The sequence below is a fragment of the Mus caroli genome, unplaced genomic scaffold, assembly GCF_978045245.1.
Source record: "Mus caroli unplaced genomic scaffold, Mus_caroli_1 scaffold_4, whole genome shotgun sequence".
NCBI classification, from domain to species: domain Eukaryota; kingdom Metazoa; phylum Chordata; class Mammalia; order Rodentia; family Muridae; genus Mus; species Mus caroli.
This window is the reverse complement of record NW_028227259.1, coordinates 76,619,414-76,641,460: the sequence shown is the minus strand read 5'-3', so window position 1 is coordinate 76,641,460 and position 22,047 is coordinate 76,619,414. Positions and strand designations below refer to the sequence as shown.

The 22,047-nt window shown below is 43.5% G+C and overlaps 1 long non-coding RNA gene and 1 other non-coding gene across 2 annotated transcripts; both read right to left on the bottom strand.

Moving 5' to 3' along the window:
- Positions 1 to 8,552: 8,552 nt before the first annotated feature.
- LOC110295283 (uncharacterized) lies at positions 8,553 to 9,958 on the bottom strand. Its single transcript, XR_002378036.3, has 3 exons — positions 9,745 to 9,958; positions 9,465 to 9,526; positions 8,553 to 8,998 (listed from the first exon to the last, which is right to left on the bottom strand). It is a non-coding gene; the product is annotated as an uncharacterized LOC110295283 (long non-coding RNA).
- On the bottom strand, positions 9,234 to 9,354 carry LOC115031232 (small nucleolar RNA SNORA26). The gene has a single exon (XR_003836843.1). It is a non-coding gene; the product is annotated as a small nucleolar RNA SNORA26 (small nucleolar RNA).
- Positions 9,959 to 22,047: the final 12,089 nt, after the last annotated feature.

Genomic DNA, 22,047 nt, shown 5'->3' with positions numbered 1-22,047 from the left:
TTGTCTTCCAGAGCATGGCTACTCTCAAAAGCTTGCAGAGAAAACTGAAGTGGACTCTATCTATGCTGCCTTCTGTGCAGCCAATAACTGCACCATCATTTAATTGAATTTGTAATCAAATCCCAAGCTACACCATCAATGCCTGTCCTAAAAGCAATAGCAGAGGAGATTTGGTACTGGTACAAAGGTGCACAGACCATTGGGATATTAACACCATTTATATATGACCATTTGCCTTGTGACAACTCCAAGTGAGGTGATCTTTTAAATTAAACATCCTGGAACAGCTTTGATCTACACAGAGAAATGGTATGTGAGCTTTCTTCTGTATTCCACTGTCTCAGCTTGGTTTCCATAGCCATGATGAAACACTATGACCAAAAGCAACTTGAGGAAGAAAGGATTTATTTGGTTTCCATATCACTAGTCATAGTCCAATGAGGGAAGCCAAGGCAGGAGGGGAACCTGGAGTCAGGAGCTGATGCAGATGGGGTACTGGCAGCACTCTGCTTACTGGGGTGAGCCTCGTGTCTTGTTCAGTCCTGCTTTCTCTTTCTTTCTTTCTTTCTTTCTTTCTTTCTTTCTTTCTTTCTTTCTTTCTTTCTTTCTTTCTTTCTTTCTCTCTCTCTCTTTCTTTCTTCCTTTCTTCCTTTCTTCCTTCCTTTCTTTCTTTCTTATTTATTTTATATACATGAGTGCACTGTCACTGTCTTCAGACACACCAGAAGAGGGCATCGGATCCCACTATATATGGTTGTGAGTCACCATGTGGTTGCTGGGAATTGAATTCAGGATCTCTGGAAGAGCAGTCAGTGTTCTTAACGACTGAGCCATCTCTCCAGCACCCACCTGCTTTCTTCTAGAACCCAGAACCACCAGCCCAGAGTTGTTCCCAACTACAATAGGCTGGGCCTTCCCATCAGTCACTAATTAGGAAAAGCCCTATGGACTTGCTATAGCTGGATCTTATGGAGGTGTGTTTTCCCACTGCGGTTTCCCTCCTCTCAGATGACTAATTGTGTCACATTGAGATGAAACTAGCCAGGATGGCCAGGACAGCCAGCAATTCAATCTTCAACTCTCAGTGGCAGATGGAGCTAGCTAAAGCTCGGAGAAAGCAGAAAATCCTCTCATAAAACAAAAAGCTAGCCATAAGATAAAACCGAATTGTTTTAATGTCAAGGATATTTGTCTTCAAAGGACATCATTAAAGGGGTCAAAAGGAACTTGAGATAGGAAGAGATACTTTCAGTATATACAGAGAAATATTCAGAATAACAAAACCCAAAAATATAACACTATTTTTGTTTGTTTGTTTTGCTTTATTTTTGTTTTTTGAGAGACTGGCACTCACTATGCCTCTCTGACTGTCCCGGAACTCACTCTGTAGATCAGGCTGGCCTCTCACTCACAGAGATCTGCCTGCGTCTGCCTCCCAAATGCTGGGATTAAAGGCGTGTGCCCCCACCACCCCTGTCTCAGCACTTTTGTTTTAAATGTTATTTTAATTACATTTGTTTATTAGTTTATTTAGTGTGAGTACGCCTGAGTGCATATACAGGTGTGTGCTTGTCCAGCACAGAGTAAGTGTGAAGGTCCAAGGACAACTTCCAGATGTCAGTTTCCCCCCTCTACCATGTGGGTCCCCAGGATCAGGTCGTCACGCTTGGCACCGAGTGCCTTACCTGCGGAGTCATCTCATCGCTTTTTGACATTCTCACTTTGAAGTGCTCACCGTGTGTCTCACTCTGACCTCAGATTTGAGATCTTCCTTCTTCAGGCAGGTTTCAAGCGCACACCACTGAATCAGCACATCCACACTATGGAGGCATTACAGAGCCAGGCAAGGCAGTTCACACCTGCCACCCTAGCACTGAGGAAGCCAAGGCAGGGTCACTGAGAGTTTGAAGCCCACCTGGGATACAATGTGAGACACTATCTTGAAGAGAGAAAAGCTTTGCAGTGCGGAGGGACAAGGTCTGAATCATTATGATGCTAATAAAGAAGGGGAGGTAGGGAGGGATCATGGGAGTGATGGATATATTTAAGGCATTGATCATGTTGATAGTCTGAAAAGTATTAAGTTACCTCCACATCTATCATGTTCGAAAGGTTGAATATATAAGAATTTAGTGTACCTATGCTTCAATAAATGAATTTATGCTTATGGGTCAGGAGAGATGGCTCAGTGGTTCAGAGCATATAGCACTCTTCCAGAAGACCCAGGTCAGTTCCCAGCACCCATGTCACGGGTACACAAGCTCTCGGAACTCCAGCTCCAGGGGATCAAACACCCTCCTGGTTTGGCTTCCAAGGGCACCACACCCACATGGCATACATACACAGTCGACATACACACACACTAAATTAAAAATAAAAGCCCACATACTTATAATAAATAGTCTGCCTCATCAAGTGGATGTTTACTCTGAAAACTTCAAGAGGAGGAAACGTTTGCTGTGCAATTACATAGTGAAATCACAAATAAGGTTGCAGAGAAAGGCCATACAGCAAAGGCTATATCATCATTTCCACTTATACCAAATTCTGGAATTGGCATTCGTAGCCCATAGTGAGGCTGATAATCACGTGACTCACTCTGAGCAGGTGGGAATGGGAGGGGCTGTGAAGGACTCTGCAGTGTGGCAGGGTGCTATATATATTTGATAAGAAATTCTGGTTTCACAAGTGAACGAATATTCAAAATTTGCCATGCTAACAATTTGTGAATGTTCTGTGCATTTTACATCAAAAGAGACCTCCCACTGGGGTCTAGTTAAAAAAGAAAAAGTACATGCAGAAACAAGTATTTACAAGACTTAGCAGGCATAGCTACCAGCAATTTACTTTGAAATGCAAGTGTTAGATGGATAGAGGGAGGGATGGGATATCATATAACCAGTCTTATGAAAGTATTGGCAACAGAATGTATGTGGTCAGTTTAAGGGATTTAACTTTATTTAAAATTTGTCAAATACTCAAGATGCTCCATAGTCGTTAAATGGCAGGAAGACAGAAAACATTCAGGAAAAAAGAGCTTTAGCAAATGTCTCACAGGGTTATTTCTGAGTAGCTGCTAAGCAGAGAAGAAGGGGCTCAGCGGGCGAGGATGGTAGTGCTATCTGTATAGAGAAGCATCAACAGACACAAATCGTCCTGGCTGTGAGTATATGGCTCAGCAGAAAACACCCTTGCTGCCAAGCCTGATGGCCTGACTCCATCCCCAGAACTCACAGGATAGAAGTATAGAGCTGCCTCCCTGGGGTTGCCCTCTGACCTGCACATAAGCATCGTGCCACAACCACCTCCCTCCCAGAAGTAAATGGTGGTTGGTTTGTATGTTTGTTTCTTAAAGTCATCCTCAGCTACATGATGCATTCCAGGCCAGCCTGGACTATATCTGACATAGTCTCAAACTAAACGAGTGAGCAAAACAAGTGTTCAACTTAATTACCATAGAGATGCAAATTAAAAACATAGGCAACTCGATTATCACCCACCAAAATGGAAAAAAAATGCTGATTGAACTGCAACTCCCATATGTTGCTAACGAGAGTGTAAAAATCACAAACACTTTGGAAAACATTAAACATATCAGTGTGAGCATGGCCATAACCTTGATCCAAGACTTCTGTCTCTTGGCATCCAACCAAGAGATGTGCGCACCATGTCTCATGCTTCTAACGATGTCATCACGACGGCCACAGAAGCAATGTTCTAATAACTTCAAAATGTAAACAACTCCAATTACTGTCAACATTTATCTGGAGACACATAATTCCATTCCTGTATTCACATAATGGAATGCATTCTCATGACCAAACTACAAAGAATATGGGTGAACCTCGAAATATCGAGATAAAGAAACCAGAAACAAAAATGCGTGTTGACAAGTCTTGACCCATGTAAACACAAGGTTAGTACTCTACCCACAGAAAACAGGGTGTGGCCCCCAGGGTAAAGGACAGTGGCTAAGGATCTGAGGGGAAATGGTCCAGGCTGATTATGTTCGATCCTGAGTGTGATTTGTTTGTGAAACTTCAATACTGACTTCATTAATTTTCTGTGTATTTACCTGTCGTCTGTTACAGTAGAATAAAGTGTCTGCGGGAACCTATAAGCAACAAGGCATCGCAGAATTTGACATTTGAGAGGCTCAGATCAGATTTAAGAGATGTGATCAGATTTGCATTAATGAGATTAGTGCAGGAGAAGCAGAGCCAGGCTGCTTGCAGGAGTAATCCCGGGGTGGATGTAAAGCAAGAGCGACCAGGAAGAAAAGGAAGGCTATCGGAGGCCGAGAGACAGCCCGCATGATGGGACTTCTCTTCCTGTCTTTTGAGTTCTTTCTTGAAAAATGTGAATAACTCTATGTTGGGTGCTATTTTAATGACTTAATGTTTAGTTGTAATTGTCTATATTCCCTCGCCCACGGGATCTGTTCTCCTTGTACAATCTACCGAAGATGTACGTATAGAGAGAGCTAAGAAGGCTTCAAGAGAACTGATTTGACAAGGTCTAGGTGATGCATCTTCTCCAAGCACAGGTAAAATCCCCACCTTGCTTTGGACCTGTATGAAAGTAGGAAATAAGTCATAAGGCCAAATGGGAGGAGGAAGAAGAGGGGGAGGGGTGAGGGAGGTGGAGGAGGAGGAGGAGGAGGGACGTCAGATTTGCGTGAAATGTGCCTAAGATACCAGAACTTTACTGTATCCTGGATTCCAACAATAAACTCAGGCCCAGTCACTTCCTTCTCCCGAGGTCAGCAGAGCCGCCCCCCCAACCCCAAATATAGCGAGGCGGGATTCAGGCAGAGGGGCTGGAGTTGGAACCTGGGTCTAACCAATCACATGCACTACTCTCCCAACCGGTGATTGGCAGGTGTGTCTACCAGTGTCTTCACGTCCGTCCGAGAACCCTTGATGCTTCTGTGGGTCACGAGGTTGTTTCCTCGTCTGAGTCAGTCTGAGTCACTCAGGTTAATAAGCTAACCCCAACACACGGACCTAAAGCACCGCTGCCTACCCTTGGTGTGAAAAGCGAGCTTCTTTGTTTCTGCTGGAGCATTTCATGCTGGAGGCAGGGCTTGGTGCCCTGGGTAGGGGAAATTAACTGCTCTTGATGTTCCCAGGCATTTTCTCGCTCATATTTCAGCTGAAGTGGGATAAGGCGACATTTATAGTTTGAAGTATCTTTCCTGTGCAAACACTTACCAAAGTCCTTATCCCCACCCCCCACCCCAAAGGTAATGCGAGCCCTTCAAATTCCTTCACTTAGCAAGTAATTCCAAATTATCTTTAAGAACCTTATACTTAATACCATAAACCTTGAGTGGGGAGGTTCTTAAGAGTGAGAAGTGTCTCGAAGTGCTTACGCTCTCCTAGTGAGGTGGTGGGCTAGCGGTGGTAACGCAGGATGGCTCCTCAGAGATTAAAAGCAGAAATCCTGTATAAGGCAAGTTAATTCTCAGTAAATACTGAAAAGACACAGACAGATACTTGCACATCACGGCAGAGGTTTAACATTCACAATAGCCAAAAGGAGCCAGTCCAAATGTCCATCAACAGATGAGCATGATTTCAAACAATAGTCATCTGTTGCATAAGCATACGATGGAGCATTAGTCATTCTTCAGACGTTATTACTGTATGGATGCATTGAGACGCATGCTCAGGAGAGCCAGGCAGAGCTCAGCTGACAGAGTGCCTAGCATGCAAGAAGTCCTAGGTTCGATCCCAAGTGCCACCTTAAAACTGGGAGGTTCGTGAGGCAGAGGATCAGAAGTTCAAGGTCACCCTCAACTAGAGTTCTAGGCTTACCAGGGTGACAGGAGATCTGTCCCCAAAGCAGACAAAAGCAAACAAAAATGAAATGGGGCCTGGAAATAGGTTGATGGTTAAATGTTTGCTGCTCTCAAAGGGGATGCTTGCTTTGGTTATAGCATCCACAAGGCTACTTACAACTGTTCTGTTCCAGGAGACCTAGTGCCCTCAGGCAAGCACGAAGTACTTACCTGCAGGAAAAACACACCTCCACACACACCAAAAATAACTTTGACAGACTTTGACCTGAGAACTAAGTAAAACATTTAAAGCTTACAAAATATTGCTTTCAGTATGTTATACTCAACTCCAAAAATACACAGTATTTGTATTAGGGAACTAGAATTATAGATATCCAGTCATGCATAAGACAGGAGACATCAAAGGGTGGTGGCACACACCTTTAATCCCAGAACTCGGGAGGCAGAGGCAGGCAGATTTCTGAGTTCGAGGCCAGCTTGGTCTACAAAGTGAGTTCCAGGACAGCCAGGGCTATACAGAGAAACCCTGTCTCAAAAAAAAAAAAAAAGACAGGAGACATCAGCATGTACTTTATTTTAAAACCAACTCTATCAATCTCTTGTATTTGAGGTTCCCAGTGAGTTCCAACCGAAATACTGTTAACTTGAAACTAGTTCATTCTTAAGTTTGTGCATGTTTTGCATTTATTTACCTTGGCTGTCCTTGAACTCACAGACGCCTTAGTGTATGCAAGCACATTGGGCTCACACTAGCTAGCTCATATTAAATGTACGGCCCAAGGTCAGTTTTTAGGACACTTTGTGTGGTTTGTGGTGCTGTCTGCCTTGTGGCATTTCAACTACCCTCTTCACTGTACAACTAGGGAAATGTAGACATCCTTTAGTAGAAGGGAAAATGAAGGCTGAGGTGGTATGGGCCCTAAGCCTGCAACTTCCCACAGGTTATTTGTATTTTGTCTGCTCTAATCCTTCATGAGCAGCTTGAGAAATCAGCCATAGTAGCTATTGCTAGTATTGGCTGTAACTTGGTTCATCTAACAGTGGTTCGATCTCTGGGTCCCCTTGGGGTCACAGATCATATCCTGCATATCAGATATTTACATTGCAATTGTTAACAGTAACAAACTTGGTTATGAAGTAGCAATGAAGTAATTATGGTTAGGGGTCCCAACATCAGGAACTTATTAAAGAGGTCCCAACTGTATTAGGAAGGCTGAGAAACACTGATAGTGCCTGATGACTTTGTTACACCTCCAGAGCCCTTATCAATGCAGTCAGCGACAGCATTTATATAAAATCTGAGGAACACCAACAGGTGAAAGTAGCTGCAAAGTTAAAATCACTTCTGGAAAAACTGCCCCTCATTGTTACCTTGATGATCTTGCAGAGGCCTAAGCAAATACAAGAACCTGTAACTTGGGCATACATTCAGGGCCATTGTTCTCAAGGAAATGTCAACATGTAATACATATTGAACATCTTCCATTGGCTTCATGGGTGCATGGATCTAAGGGCTATGAGGACCGGTGAGTTTAATGCCCTTTATGCCCTCTACCCCTGCAAATTACAACTTCACTTGTTGGTAATATTTCAACTTCATTTCTACTTTAAATGGACTTAATTTTGAACAAGTACACACTCAAAACCTAGTAAATATATACCTATTTCCTTTCCCGTCTTTGTGTTGTAAAACTGCAACTTAAGCACTGAAATTGCAACATAAAAGCATACAGGTAGCTTTGGCATTTTTAAGACTTTCGGTGTTTGACTACATGTATATCCCAAGCTTTTCCCTAGAGGTTGTGAGCCTCCCTGTGAGTGCTGGGAACCAAACCCAGGCCCTCTGCAATAGCAAGTGGTCCCTAAGTGACAAGCGAGCTCTCCAGTCTGTTTTGAATTTTTCTACATTATACCTTTCAATTAAATGCAGCCTGTGTCCTTTTTCTGGCTAGTGCAGGTGCCACCAGGTAGTTTTAGACTCCTGCTCATCTTACTGATGTCCCACTGGCCCAATTAAAAAGCAGGGTGTGATGGTAACGTCCCATCCTCCAGCTTCCTCTGCCCACACCCCGACTTTGTCATCATGGAGGCACATCTACAGGCTGCTCACTTTAAAAAAAAAAAAAGACCAAGATGTTTTCAGAGTAGCTTATATAGCTACCAGCAACCCTATAGTAACAGAAACCTGTACTGTGCTGTCCCTGGCCATATGTGGCTACTGAGTACTCACTCTCAGTACAATGTAGCCAATATAGTTATAGCCGAACTGTGCTAGAGTTTTGTCTACTTTGGCCAGAGACCTTTTAAACTTTAAAGCTATTGTGTAAATAGAAACAATTGACATTTCAGACACAATTGTAACAGTTTCCATTGTCTCCCTGCATACTCACACAACTTTGTATCCTTGAAGCTGGCTTCTTTTAAGATGAAACCACTTCTGAAAATTAAAAGGCCCAGGGAAAGGCGCCATGCAGCCTAAGGACAAGTTATATCCCTAGCATCACATATACAAGGTATAGATGAATATAAATCGTGGGTTCATTCAATAGGCACGATACAGAAGCTTGGAAAGGCCAAAGGGAAAAACAATGCTAAGAAATAACCTTACAGCTAGCAGTGGCTGGCACCAGGCCTGACAGCCTGAGTTTGATCCTGGGGGAAGGACAGATTGCTCCAAGTGGTTCTGACCCCACCCCCACCCCAGTGATAAGAACGAGTGACTACTCACAAAAAGAAAAAGACCGCCATAGAATTGACACAGGAAGCCTTTATTTAAGATTATGGAAAATTACTCATAGGCAACAATATACAGGTTAACACACCTCGATTGCTAGCAAAGAACTTGTCCTAACGAAGTCCAGATACATTCTGATGATCTAGCATGAAATCTTTGCATCTTTAAAATGGCCAGCATGTCATAGCCATGCAGATCTGATTCTAGGGCAGTGGGACATGCAGAAGGGGTGGGGCAGGATCCTAGTACATTGATTAAAAACTTTAGGAAACTACCTTCAGGGTAATCAGTTACAAGGCCATTCAAGGAAACTCACATGGCCCCCACTATTTGTAAAATGGACTTCACCTATTTCAGCTTCGACACTAATCCTAAAGTGGGATACAGGCAAGCCTGGTCACTACATGCAAGAGTACTTCACCTTGGAGCCATTCAGTCACGAGTTTCTTGTAGTTTTCAACCTATGAAAGAATAAAAATGTTTCACATAAGTGGAACATACTCAACTATATCCTTTCGGCTGACCTAATATCTCACTTCTCGAAAAGCAAATGTATTCTTGTCTTCTGAACTTTCCCTTCCAATCAAATTAAACCAAGTAGGCTATGTTTTTTTTCTTTAACGCCCTATGTCACTACCTAGCAATCGCCAGAACCTAAAATGCGCACACTTAAGTTTTAAATGAAGGTTTTGGTTCATTTGTGACTCCAGACAGGATCCAAAGAGGAGGTGTAGTCTTCCTCTCTGGGTTTTATGGAGAGTTCCTTTACCCTTCTGTGTTAGCCTCTTAAAGTACTGCGACAACCTTAAAAGGGCACAGGAAAGGGCGACTGGGGAGGACCTGCGCAGCTCAACAAAGACAGGCCTGGAACCTCAGTCTTCTCGGCCACGTGGCCAGGGCCTACCTCCTATCAATGCCGGGACGTACCTGCGCTTGTGTCCGAGGCAGCAGCACGGCTGGGCAGTGGGGACCGGCTCGGGTGGATCGGCCTGCGGAGGGAAAGGGCGGTGGTCAGGACGCCCGGGTCGGACGGCGCAGAGGATTTTGTGTCTCGCGCAGCCCCGGGCTGGGCACTGCCGCCCGCCCCGCGGGCCGCCGAGAACTGCTCTACCCCTCCGTTCTGGCCGCCGGGAGCAGCTGAGCTCGGGGCGGGCAAAGCTCGAGGGGACACGGGGACATCCTGACACCCTCCCACGAGGACACTCACCACCAAGGCCGGGACGGAAAGACCGAGCCTGTGCGCGCTGCGTTAATACAGCCATCGGGGAGAGGGGCGGAGCTGGGCCCTAGACCTGCAACCAATCAGAGGGCCGCTTGGAGGGGGCAGAACAGGAAAAGGAGAGCAGCCAATCGTCAGAAAGACTGTAGGCGTGGCTGGTATGGGAAGCCAATCGTCGGGACGTTTCGGACCCGGTAGGGTGGGGCCGTTGACTTCCAGCAGCAGGTTCTCCACCCACTGCGGTGTTGGAAGCGTTGCTGCTGTGCTCAGTGGAAACCTTCCTTTCCTGAAGCTATGACGGTGCTAGGTGTGTTCTCACTTAGATCCCTTCTTGTTTAGCTAGTTTACTCCCAGGGCCCCTCCTTAACCCTGAGAGGAGCTGCCTTTTTCTGTGTTCCTGGAGAGTAATATCAAGGAGAAGTGTTGTACGAGATGTGAGGCAGTTAGTTCTCAACAGAGCTCTACCACAGAGCTACCTCCTCAGCCCTTATCATTAATTTTGAGTCAGCGTCTCTCTTAGGTGCCCACACTGCTTTCTAACTTACTGTGTAGCTAGCTCAGGGTATGCGTCAAACTTGTTATCCTCAGCGCTCCGTGCTAGGATTGCTGGCATGCATGCCACTCTCCACCTAGGCTATTCTTTTGTCTCGTTTTTTAATGGTCCTGGGTTGAAAGTAGAGTCTGGCGTCTCGGATTGCAAACCCTTTTTTTACTTTGAAACTAGGTCTCACTAAATTTCCCAGGCAAGACTGGAACTTTCCGTCCTTCTGCCTCAGCTTCCTGAGTAGAAGAGACGACAAACTTTCACCACCGGGCCTGGATATATACTTAACTTATTTTAATGAGAATTTCCACGGTCTGAGATGATTTTATTGGCAAGGTTTTTAAAAATAATAATAATAAAATTATTTTTTAAAAAATTTGAAGAAATTAAATTTCCAAACTTATATTAAAACTAAAAATGTTTAAAGAGCCACGTGCCTGCGTTCTTCTCTCAGCTAAAAGCCAGCCATTCATTCCAGACCTGGCGCATCTGTCATATTTGTCTGTTTGCAGGGGGTGGGGGTGGGGGCGTATTTTAAAGCAAATCTCAAGCCTGGTTTGTTTCACCTCTTAGTATTTCAGTATTTATTTCAAAAGAAAAGAGGCCATCTTGCCTGAGGACAATGCCAATGTGATTGCTAGAATAAACAGCGGCTCCAAGTTCACAGCAAGACGATTCTGATACAATGTTACTTTACAATGAGTTCCTTTGAATAAGGACTCAAAGTCTATTCATCATGCTCGCCTGTGTTTCTTTACAGCCACTTTTAGTCTAGAAAAAAAAAAATGATGACCTGCTTTGTCAACTTGTTTTGACTTTTTAGATAACTTTTTGAGATTGAACCCCAGTGTTATAGGTCACCCTTGTAAGTGTACAAATCCGTGTTTTTTAATATTCGTCAAGGTTTTAATAATCATCTCCATTGTCTCCTCCCAGATCATTTTGCAGTCAGCGTCTTATTGGAAAAAAAAGCCCCATGGGGCTGGAGAGATGGCTCGGCAGTTAAGAGCACTTGCTTCTCTTGCAGGTTCCTAGCACCCACTACCTGTAACTCCAGTCTCCAGCTCCACAGTCCTCTTTGGACACCAACAAGTTCACACAAACACACACACATAACAGTAAATACATTTTTAAAAATTGGAAACCGTCTCTTCTAGATTTTTTTGTAGGAATGGAATCACACATGTGACCTTTTTTGTTGTTGTTATTTTGACATAGGGTTTCTCTGTGTAGTCCTGACTGTCCTGAAACTTGCTTTTCAGACCAGGCTGTCCTTGAACTCACAGAGATCCTTCTGCCTTTGCTTCCTGAGTACTGAGATTAAAGGCGTGCCCCCAGCACAGCCAGGTCATACTTGGTCCTTTTAAAACTAGATTTTCTTCATTTGAAACTTGCTTTTAAGCTTTGTTCATGTTGTATCGTGCATCATGTCTTATAAGGAACAGCAATCTGTTTAGCCATTCTTCGGACTTTGTGTAGTCTGTTATCTGGATCCTGCAGTCCTGGGTAATTTTGAATCCCTCGGATGTTGCCACAGCTAGCCTTGACCTCCTAATCTTCCTGCTTGCAGGGATTATGGGCAGACACAGACAACCACACTCTAGTTTTTAACTCTAGAGACCAGACCACTCCCCAAAAGTTTGCCGCTTATAGGGTTTGACTGATTGTTTATTTCTGCTGTTATTACTTTTGTTTTTCACATAAAGTTGAGAGAAACATCATGTTCTTGACGGTTTGACTGTTAAGCTTTAGTGCAAGAAATGAATCCCCTGGTCTCCTTGCGAGAGGTCCAGAGTGCCAGGCCATATTACCAGACAGTGGTTAAACAGAAAAAAAAAAAAAAAAGATTTATTTTTATCTTGTATGTGGGGGCATTTTGCCTGCTTGTCTGAGTACCATGAGTGTGCCTGGTGGCCAGAGAGGGTGTCAGATTACCAGATGGCTGCTGGATGGCACCTTGGGTTTTCTGCAAGAGCAACCAGTACTTTTAAGTGCTGAGCCATCTCTCAAGTCCTGGAGAGTGACTTTAAAGGCTCTCTGGGGGAGCCTGGTACTCTGCATCTTTAATACACCAGTTGCTCGGTTCTCAGATACTGAACATAGTTTGGACACTTATAAAAACACTATTTTAAAAAAAAAATCCTAAGTGTCCCTAAATTTTGACTCTAGCAGAACTTAGCATTACATAGGAAATGCCATGCAAACATCTGTCCGGTCTCTAATACTTTTAAAACATAAATTTGCCAAGACCACTTTTAGAATTACTAAAAAAGGGCCTAGGCTCGGCGGTAAAGCTGGGCTTTGAAAGAATGCTGCTGGCCAGGAGAATTCTGTGTGGTGTTTATTAACCTCCCTGCTCTGAGCCAAGTCAGGTTTATAGGTGGTGAAGGCCAGAGGGCCTCTAATAACTAATCTATTGTACATGTCTTTATAGTCTTGACCTCTATATTTACAAACGCAGTCTGATTAGTTAGATAAGGGAAATTGATTTATTGGGAAGGGGGAGAGCTACAGTGTACTTGTGGGTGTCAGACGGGGCGACTCGGGGAGTTGGTTCTCCTCTTCCACTTTGGGGTTCAGGGACCTAAGTCGGCTCACCAGGCTTGACTATAAAGGCTCGTGCTTGCTAACTAAGCCTTTCTCTCCAGCACAAATGTGAGAAAGCTGAAATACTGACTATGATACCACTTTCTTTGTTTTTGTTCTTGTTTTGTTTTTTAGGTTTGTTTATTTATTTATTTATTTATTATGTATACAGCAGGCCAGAAGAGGGCACCAAATCTGATTATAGGTGGTACTTTTAGGGGGCTGGAGTGGCTTGAATGAGAATGGCTGCCATAGACCCTTGTTTGAATGCTTGACCACCAGCTGGTAGAACTGTTTGGGAAGGATTAGGAGGTGTGGCCTTGTTGGAGGAGGTGTGTCACTGAGGGCTTTGTGGTTTTGAGGTCCCCAAAGCCCACGACATTCCCCTGGACTGTTTCTTTGCCTTGTGCTTGTTGTCTCAACACTAGCTTTCAGTTATTTCTCCAGTGTCATGCATGTGTACTTACCGGCAAGCTGCCTTCCATGACGGCTGAACTGTGAGCTTCCAAATTAAATGCTTTCTTTTATAAGTTGCATTGGCCATGGTGTCTTGTCACAGCCATAGAAAAGTAACTAAGACAGGAGCTTTAAGAAAACAAGACATGCAAAATCTTGCTAGTGTATGCAATGGTGTCAGCGTTTGGAGGCTGATTATGGGATGGATCCCTGGGTATGGCAGTCTCTAGATGGTCAACCCTTTCATCACAGCTCCAAACTTTGTCTCTGTAACTCCTTCCATGGGTGTTTTGTTCCCAATTCTAAGAAGGGGCAAAGTGTCCACACTTTGGTCTTCGTTCTTCTTCAGTTTCATGTGTTTTGCAAATCATTTCTTATATCTTGGGTATTATAAGTTTCTGAGCTAATATCCACTTAACAGTGAGTACATATCATGTGAGTTCTTTTGTGATTGGGTTACCTCACTCAGGATGATGCCCTCCAGGTTCATCCATTTGCCTAGGTATTTCATAAATTCATTCTTTTTAATAGCTGAGTAGTACTCCATTGTGTAAATGTACCACATTATCTGTATCCATTCCTCTGTTAAGGGGCATCTGGGTTCTTTCCAGCTTCTGGCTATTATAAATAAGGCTGCTATGAACATAGTGGAGCATGTGTCCTTCTTACCAGTTGGAACATCTTCTGGATATATGCCAGGACACCATTGCATACACTAGCAAGATTTTGCTGAAAGGACCCTGATATAGCTGTCTCTTGTGAGGCTATGCCGGGGCCTAGCAGACATAGAAGTGGATGCTCACAGTCAGCTATTCGATGGATCACAGGGTTCCCAATGGAGGAGCTAGAGAAAGTACCCAAGGAGCTAAAGGGATCAGCTACCCTATAGGTGGAACAACAATATGAACTAACCAGTACCCACTGGAGCTCATGTCTCTAGCTGCACATGTATCAGAAGATGGCCTAGTCGGCCATCACTAGAAAGAGAGGCCCATTGGACTTGCAATCTTTATATGCCTCAGTACAGGGGAATGCCAGGGCCAAGAAGTGGGAGTGGGTGGGTAGGGGAGTGGGGGGAGGTAGGGGAGACTTTTGGGATAGTATTGGAAATGTAAATGAAGAAAATACCTAAGGGGAAAAAGATAATAATAAAAAAAGAAAACAAGACATGGATTCTAGGAAAAAGGAAAATAACGACAACTGTCTGAAGGAGGTTTATACCAAGTCCCTGAAAGGGAATCGCTAATCCTGAGCAATGACTTACATTCCTCCTTGGTTCTCCTGACCTCATTAGCCTGTGGATGGAGAGTGGGGTTATGCAGTAGTATAATTAAAACAGATTTTAATCTTTGAAAACGCCATGCATCCCTCTAAGTAAGAAGAATATAACAACCTTCAGCAAATATCAATATTTTGCCAATTCTGTTTCATCTCATACCCACCTCATCTTCACTCCAGTTTTTGCAAAACTCCCTGAATTTGATTATCTCAGTTGTCTTTAATTTTTCCCTTTAGTTTTGAGTTTCATACATGTATATAGTAAAATACTATATTTATTGCTATTATCCCTTCTAATTCCCCCCCCAACAGCCTCAAGAAGTTCTTCCAACTTCATGTCTAAAAAACAAAACAAACAAACAAACAAACTTCACTAAGAGCCATTAGTTTTGTCCATGGGTGTGGGGCCATCAGCTGCAGCATGAGAATCCTACCAGTGAGCATCTCCCTCTCTAAGCACTGTCACTGGCCAAAGATTCCTCAGAAGGGGTGTGGCCTGGAGAGCACCTACCTATCGCATCTATTTGGGGATTCAAATTTGTCTTTTATAGTGACTTTCTTTGAGTTAGAATATAAACTAAAAGCCAGACATGGTGGTGCACGCCTTTAATCCCAGTACTTGGGAAGTAGAGGCAGGTGGATTGCTATGAGTTTGAAGACAGTCTGGTCTACGTTGGGAGTTCCAAGCCAGCCAAGGCGAGCCATAGTGAGATCCTGCCTCAAAACAATAAGAGAGGGGGAAGAGAGGGGGAGTGAAAAGAGGAGAAAGGGGAGGGAGAGAGAGAAGGAGAAGGGAGAGGAGGGAGAGGAGAGGGACAGGGAGAAACTCTAAATAAGACAGTATAGCATCTGGTATGCGCACGCTTAAGTCTCTTATAGTATCTGTCTGTCCTTATTCAGTTCCTGATCTGTTATGGAAATTGGATGGTCCTGCAAAATGACCTTTGACCCATACTTGTTTTACAAGTATGGTCAAGTTTCTTCTGCTATTCTTTGTTGATCATGTTTTCCTATTTCCTAGCTTAGTGAGAATAAGATTGAATTGTGGGGCACTGAGACTTCTGCTTCTTAGTACCTCCTGCCACATGGTTCTTTGAGGCACGTGGACCCACATTCTCTAGGCCTCCTTAGTGGGCTCAGAATATCTATCTAATCCCTGCAGTGGATTCTCATCACTCCTGTGTTTGCTCCTGTGTTCTCTCATCACTTTGTGTTTGTCTTCCTTCCTTCCTTCCTTCCTTCCTTCCTTCCTTCCTTCCTTCCTTCCTTCCTTCCTCCCTCCCTCCCTCCCTCCCTCCCTCCCTCCCTCCCTCCCTCTCTCTCTCTCTCTCTTTCTTTCTTTCTTTCTTTCTTTCGACAGAATTCAGGTAACCCAAGGTGGCCTCAAATTCACCTTGTAGCCTTGAATTCAGGATCTTCCTGTCTCCACTTCTACCAAGTGCTGGGATTACAGGCATTAACTACTATGCCTGGTTTCCTTTTCTACTTTTTAAGTAAATATCCATTTCTGTTTATTCTTTTTTTTTTTTTTTTTGAGACAGGGTTTCTCTGTATAGCCCTGGCTGTCCTGGAACTCACGTTGTAGACCAGGCTGGCCTCAAACTCAGAAATCTGCCTGCCTCTGCCTCCTGAGTGCTGGGATTAAAGGCTTGCGCCACCACGCCGGGCTTCTGTTTATTCTTTACACATTTTATGTAATCGGTAGCTGTGAAATAGTCATTTATTTATTTATTTATTTATTTTGCAGTGCTGTGGATCAAACTCATAGTCTTGTACAAGTCTCTATCTGTCTCCTTAGCCACTGTTTTTCTCTTTTTTTTCTTTTTCTTTTTTTCTTTTTTTTTTTTTAAGATTCATCAATCCTTTTGCACTCGTAGCTGGGCTTCTCTAGAGGGAAGAGCGTTCTCTCAAACTGTTTGGTTCCATAGAAAACAGTTCATATAGGAATAGCAGCCCAGATTCTTTTTTTCTTGCCCATTATGAAGTTTAGCAGGAAAACTTTTAATTATAATGAGATAAATTCTGAATTGCTGGGGCTGGGGAGATGGTTCAGTGGTTAAAAGCACTGACTGCTCTTCTGAAGGTCCTGAGTTCAAATTCCAGCAACCACATGGTGGCTCACAATCACAAACGAGATCTGACGCCCTCTTCTGGGGTGTCTAAAGACAGCTACAGTGTACTTACATATAACAATAAATAAATCTTAAAAAAAAATCTGAATTGTTTATTATGAACCCAGAATTTTCATGTATTAAGTGTTTCTATGGCAAATGTGTTCTTCAAATTGATTTGCTGACATGGGCTTTCTGAGACAGTGTTTCTGAAAGTCTGGATGCAGGACATCAATATCAGAAGTCCCTGGAAGCCTCTGTCATATGTCAGTTCCTGCCTCCCCACCTCCAAGCTCTCCCAGGACTTACAAGGTTAGGGTCTTCGGGAGCAGAGCTCTGGAATCTGTATTGCTGACTCTCTGAGGATTCTAGCATGCACAGCTTCTTTCAGGCAATCCCCTCAGACACTGGAAGTAAAGAACAAGGGCCTGGGGGGGGGGCACTGCAGTTATTCTAACTAGGTTTATAAGAGAATCAAGAAGGGCCTAGCAGACAGTAGCAGAGAATCCTGGAATCCTGGAATCCTGTCAGGACTGAGTCTTGATTGGCCTTCTTAGAACTCTAGGGGTCCTACGTCCCCCCCCTTCCTGCCACAACACACACACACCCCAGATCCTATATAATGTGGTTCTACATGACAGAAACCCCTCACACACATACACACCCCAGATCCTAGATAATGTGGTTCTACATGACAAAAACCTAATTTCTGCTGTGGCCCATCATGGATACAGTGTGGCAATATCTATGTCCTCACAGCCTGCACTGCTTTCCCTCTATCCCAGAGGTTCCCCCTACCCTGCCTTCTTCTCGGCTTACATCATCCCACCAGGTAGCACAGTTCTTCTTCCGTTTGTGTCTGAGATATGAATTAGCACTGTTGTCGAGCCCTCTAGCTCTGAACTGCTCCTCTCCCCTTAGGGAGCACGCTCTCCCTATTTTGTTTAAGTCTCCTGGTGCTTGCCATTTTGAACAAAACAACGTATTTAGTCGGATCTTTCATAAAAGACGTTCCAGGTTTTATCATTTCGTTTTTCTTTAGCGATTGAATTTTAATTAGCGTTGTTGCGTGCATCGACTCACAGAGGGAAAATGTGAGGCTTAAAAAACATATTAAAGATTCTGATGAACAGGTCTTCCTGTCAGTTGTGATTGTTGCTGATCAGAGAAAGCTGGGTCACATCTCCCAGCAATGCTCTCAGCATGGGCACCAAAAGAAGGATGTGGAATCAGGTTCATAGGGGTGCAGAGATCCTGACACTCTCCCATGGGAGCAGTCCTGGCGTGTGCCAGAGAAGTCCTGCCAACATCCCACACAGAAAGTACTCAGCAACAGAAGGACTGGGCATTGCACCAGGGCCTTACAGGGGGCACAAGTACATACAACTACCCAGTTTGAAAGTCTTGTTGCTGCCAACGCCTTGACATCACTGTGTCTACGCAGAAACCTGGCCTTAGAAGAACTGGCTTAGGTCAGGGTTTGGAAACCTAAATGCCACTGTTGCCAGGAAAGCAGCATAAAAGGGAAGGAGGCCTGGATGGAAGGCTGTGGCCAGTGAGGGAGATGTGTCCCCTCACTTAAAGGAGGCCACTCCACTCAGCTAGTTCTGGCCATAGCCAGGAATGTGGACGCTGAATGGCTAAAACTTTTGTTAGTTCAAAGACACTGATAATGTGAATAGTTTGTGTTTCTTTATTGTACATGTGTGTGTTTGTGCATGTGTGCACGCATTTGTGCCGATGCGCGTGAACAAGGACACGCGGAAGGTGTAAACCAGCTTCTGGTGTCATTCCCCATGCATCTTTGAATTAGGGGACCTCAGGCACCGTCCACCTTGGATTCTGAGGCAGTCTGTCATTGGCCTGGAGCTCGCTGAGTAGGCTAGGCTGGCTAATCAGTGTGTCCCAAGGGGCTTCTTGTCTCGGATTACAGGGGTTTGCCACCATGGCAGGCTTTTTAATTTTTTTATTTTTAGTTTTTTAAATATTTATTTATTTATTTATTTATTTATTTTTGAGTTCTGGAAAGTGGACTCAGAACCTCATGATTGCAGGACAAACACATTACTCACCAACACAGAAACTTCCTTGGTTCTGCTAATCTGAGTTTTTGATGGTTTGGTTTTTTTTTTTTAATTTTATTTTATTTTTAAAACTTTCCTCTGAAGTAGTGTATCATGTTGCTCAGTCTAGCCTCAAACTCATCATGTAGCCAAGGCTGGTCCTAAGCTGTCGGATCCTCTTGTCTCCTTTTTCCAAGTGCTGGGATTATAGGTGTGCACCAGCATTCTTGGCTGTTGCAATCTGAAGTTTCATGAGAAGTCATTGTATTTCACGTATTGGCATTGATTCAAATGGATTGAAACATGACAGCAGTTAAACTTGATTTGTTTGTGGGCCATCAGTTTAGAACTTTGGATTTAGGGGACATAAATACTTTAAATGAATACCAAAAACTAATAGAAGAGAATTAGATGAGAGATGAGTGAAGTGGAGTTTGTCAAGGCCGTTAGTGGAGACTCAAACCATAGACCTTGTAGGGACAAGTGACATGTGATATGGTTAGGAACTGCAGGACAGGCTTCTGTGGACAGAAGTCATTGTTGCCTGGCAGCTGAGGATGGAACTGATAGGTGCGAACCAGTCACTCAGCACACACGCTGAGGGCTGTGGGCCTGTGATATGGTCGGTCTGTGAGAAGGCTGTTCTGCTGTGAGGTTATTGCTCATCAAATAAAAAGGGGCAGCATTATTTATAAGGACTGCTTTATAAGCCAGTGGTTCTCAACCTGTGGGTCGGTCAAACTGTCCTTTCCCAGGGGCCACATATCAGATATTTCTGCATATCAGATATTTATATCACTGTTCATGACAGTAGCAAAATTACAGTAGTGAAGTAGCAACGGAAATAATTCTATGGCTTGGGGGTCACCACAACATAAGGCCTGGAAGGGTCACAGCATCGGGAAGGTTGAGGGCTTCCATGCTAAGGCTTGTCTTGCTGTCGGAAAAAAAGCAGCAGGAATTTAGACGGAAGAGTGATAGGCAGATAGCATGCTCTACTGGGATTGGATTTCAGCCTAGAGTTGTCTGCTAATTGTCTAGAGAGAGAGAGAGAGAGAACATAGCTATACAGTTACAGGGTATAGAGAGACCAATCTTCTTCATGGTTAGCTGAATACGGAATTCAAACTTTGAGAAGGTAAATTGAGTTTCAGGAGAAACTTTAGACTTAAGAAAAGTCATTTCAGGGAGTAATTCCAGGAGGCTGTAGTGTGTGGACCAAACATCTAACCAGCTCAGCCTGCAGCCGCTCAGGTCCTGCATACTCAGTTGATTTTGGCTCTAACTTGGTTGAGTTGGGTTGAGTTATGAAACCTCGATGTCATATCCAGTTGTTCAAGTAGAATTTTTAAATTTACTTCCAAATTTAAATGCATCTTTATTTTATATATATGAGTGTTTTGTCTGCATGTGTGTGTGTATGTATACACCACTTTTGTGCCTGCAGAAGCCAGAGGAGGGTGTCAGAGCCCCTAGGACTGGAATTACAGACAGTTGTGAGCCACTACTACGTATGTGCTGGGAATGGAATCCAGGTCCTCTGGAAGAACATTCTTAATCACGTAATCTCTCCAGTCCCTTTTATTAGATTTCTTAAAAGTTAATTATATTTTCCATTACTGTATATAGTTTCTGACTTAATTTGTCTAACTTCTATTTTGTTTTCCAATTTTCAGTGCTGGAGATTGAACCCACAGCCTCCAGGTGGCTATCTACTGCTCGTCTACATCCCTCCCTGTCCATCTCACTTAGTTCCAAGAAGATGGAGATGGGTCCTTGGGCTTACTAGTAGCTTCATGTCTATGTTGGAATTTTTGCATGGAGACCATGCTGAAAGGAAACAGCATGGTATGATGTCATTGCCAATGCTCCAAGCAGGCCTGGAACTCAAACCTTTCCTACCTTAGCTTTCTTTCTGTGCACTGAGCAAAAATATATTCAGGAGCATTGTGAAGTTACCTATGGTTCCCTCTCTTGTGCCATAAGCAAAACCACAATTGCTTTATTAAAATGCAGTATTTAAAACAAATTATACAGTGAGTATAACTGTATTATACTAGCATTTTGGAACCCATTATCTATGTCCTCGGAGACTGCAGAGCAGAAAACTCTGACATTCTGCGGGAGGCGAGGTTAATATGGTCACCTCAAACACCCATTGGCCTTGTCTCCTAAAGTTCATACTCATGAAGTAGAGAGCCAGCAGGAATGCATACATGTTCTGTTCACTGAAGGACACACAAAGTTCCAGAAACAGTTTTGGTAATGAGATCAAACTAGAGCAAACAAATAAACAAACAAACCCTAGTCTATTGTAAATGCACTAGGAGATTTGTGTTTAATAGACTAGACTATTATGCAGCAATGAAAACAAATTAACCATAGCTCTTTTTATCATTATTATTGTTTTGAAGCTAGGAGTGGAGGAACTCTGTGCCTTGCAGTATGATAGGAGAGTATTCTACCGCTGAGGCTTAGCCCAGAATCGCAGCTTTACTGAACAACATGGATGAATCTCAAATATACCGAGGAAAAGAAGCCAAAGCGTATATAGCGCATGGTTTGATTTATATAAATGTATGCAAACAAAAGCCCACACAAAGCCAGACTATGGCATTAGAAAAGAGGTTCCTGGGGAGATGGAAGAATGACAGGAAGGGAAGGGGGTATCTTGGGGGGAAAGGCAGATGTCCTAGTGATTGGCACCGGGCTAGGCCCTCACCTGGGTGGTCACTGCCAGGTGTGTCTGCTTTATCATCACTCATTTCAGCTGTATGTGCTTTCCTGCATGTTGTGTCTTAACCAAACAAATTAAAGCACCAGACTCAGTCTTTTTATTTAGATACAACATGTCTTTTAATGTTGTAACGACCTGTAAAAATCCACTCTATTTGGGAGTTGAAGTGCATTGCTTTTTCAGGGACTTCTATCAAAAGCCTCGTGAGTACTATCTCCTAGTGCATAATTAATGCACCTTTGCAATTATTTATTCATTTTTTCAGTGCCAGGTGCTAGGTAAGGTGCAAATACCACTGAGCCACAACCCAAGTCTTATCATTATTATTATTATTATTATTATTAGTCATTGTTATATACTTTTGAAGCTCAAAAACATTCTTTTTAAAAGATTTATTTATTATATGTAATTACACTGTAGCTGTCTTCAGACACTCCAGAAGAGGGCATCAGATTTCATTACGGATGGTTGTGAGCCACCATGTGGTTGCTGGGATTTGAACTCAGGACCTTCAGA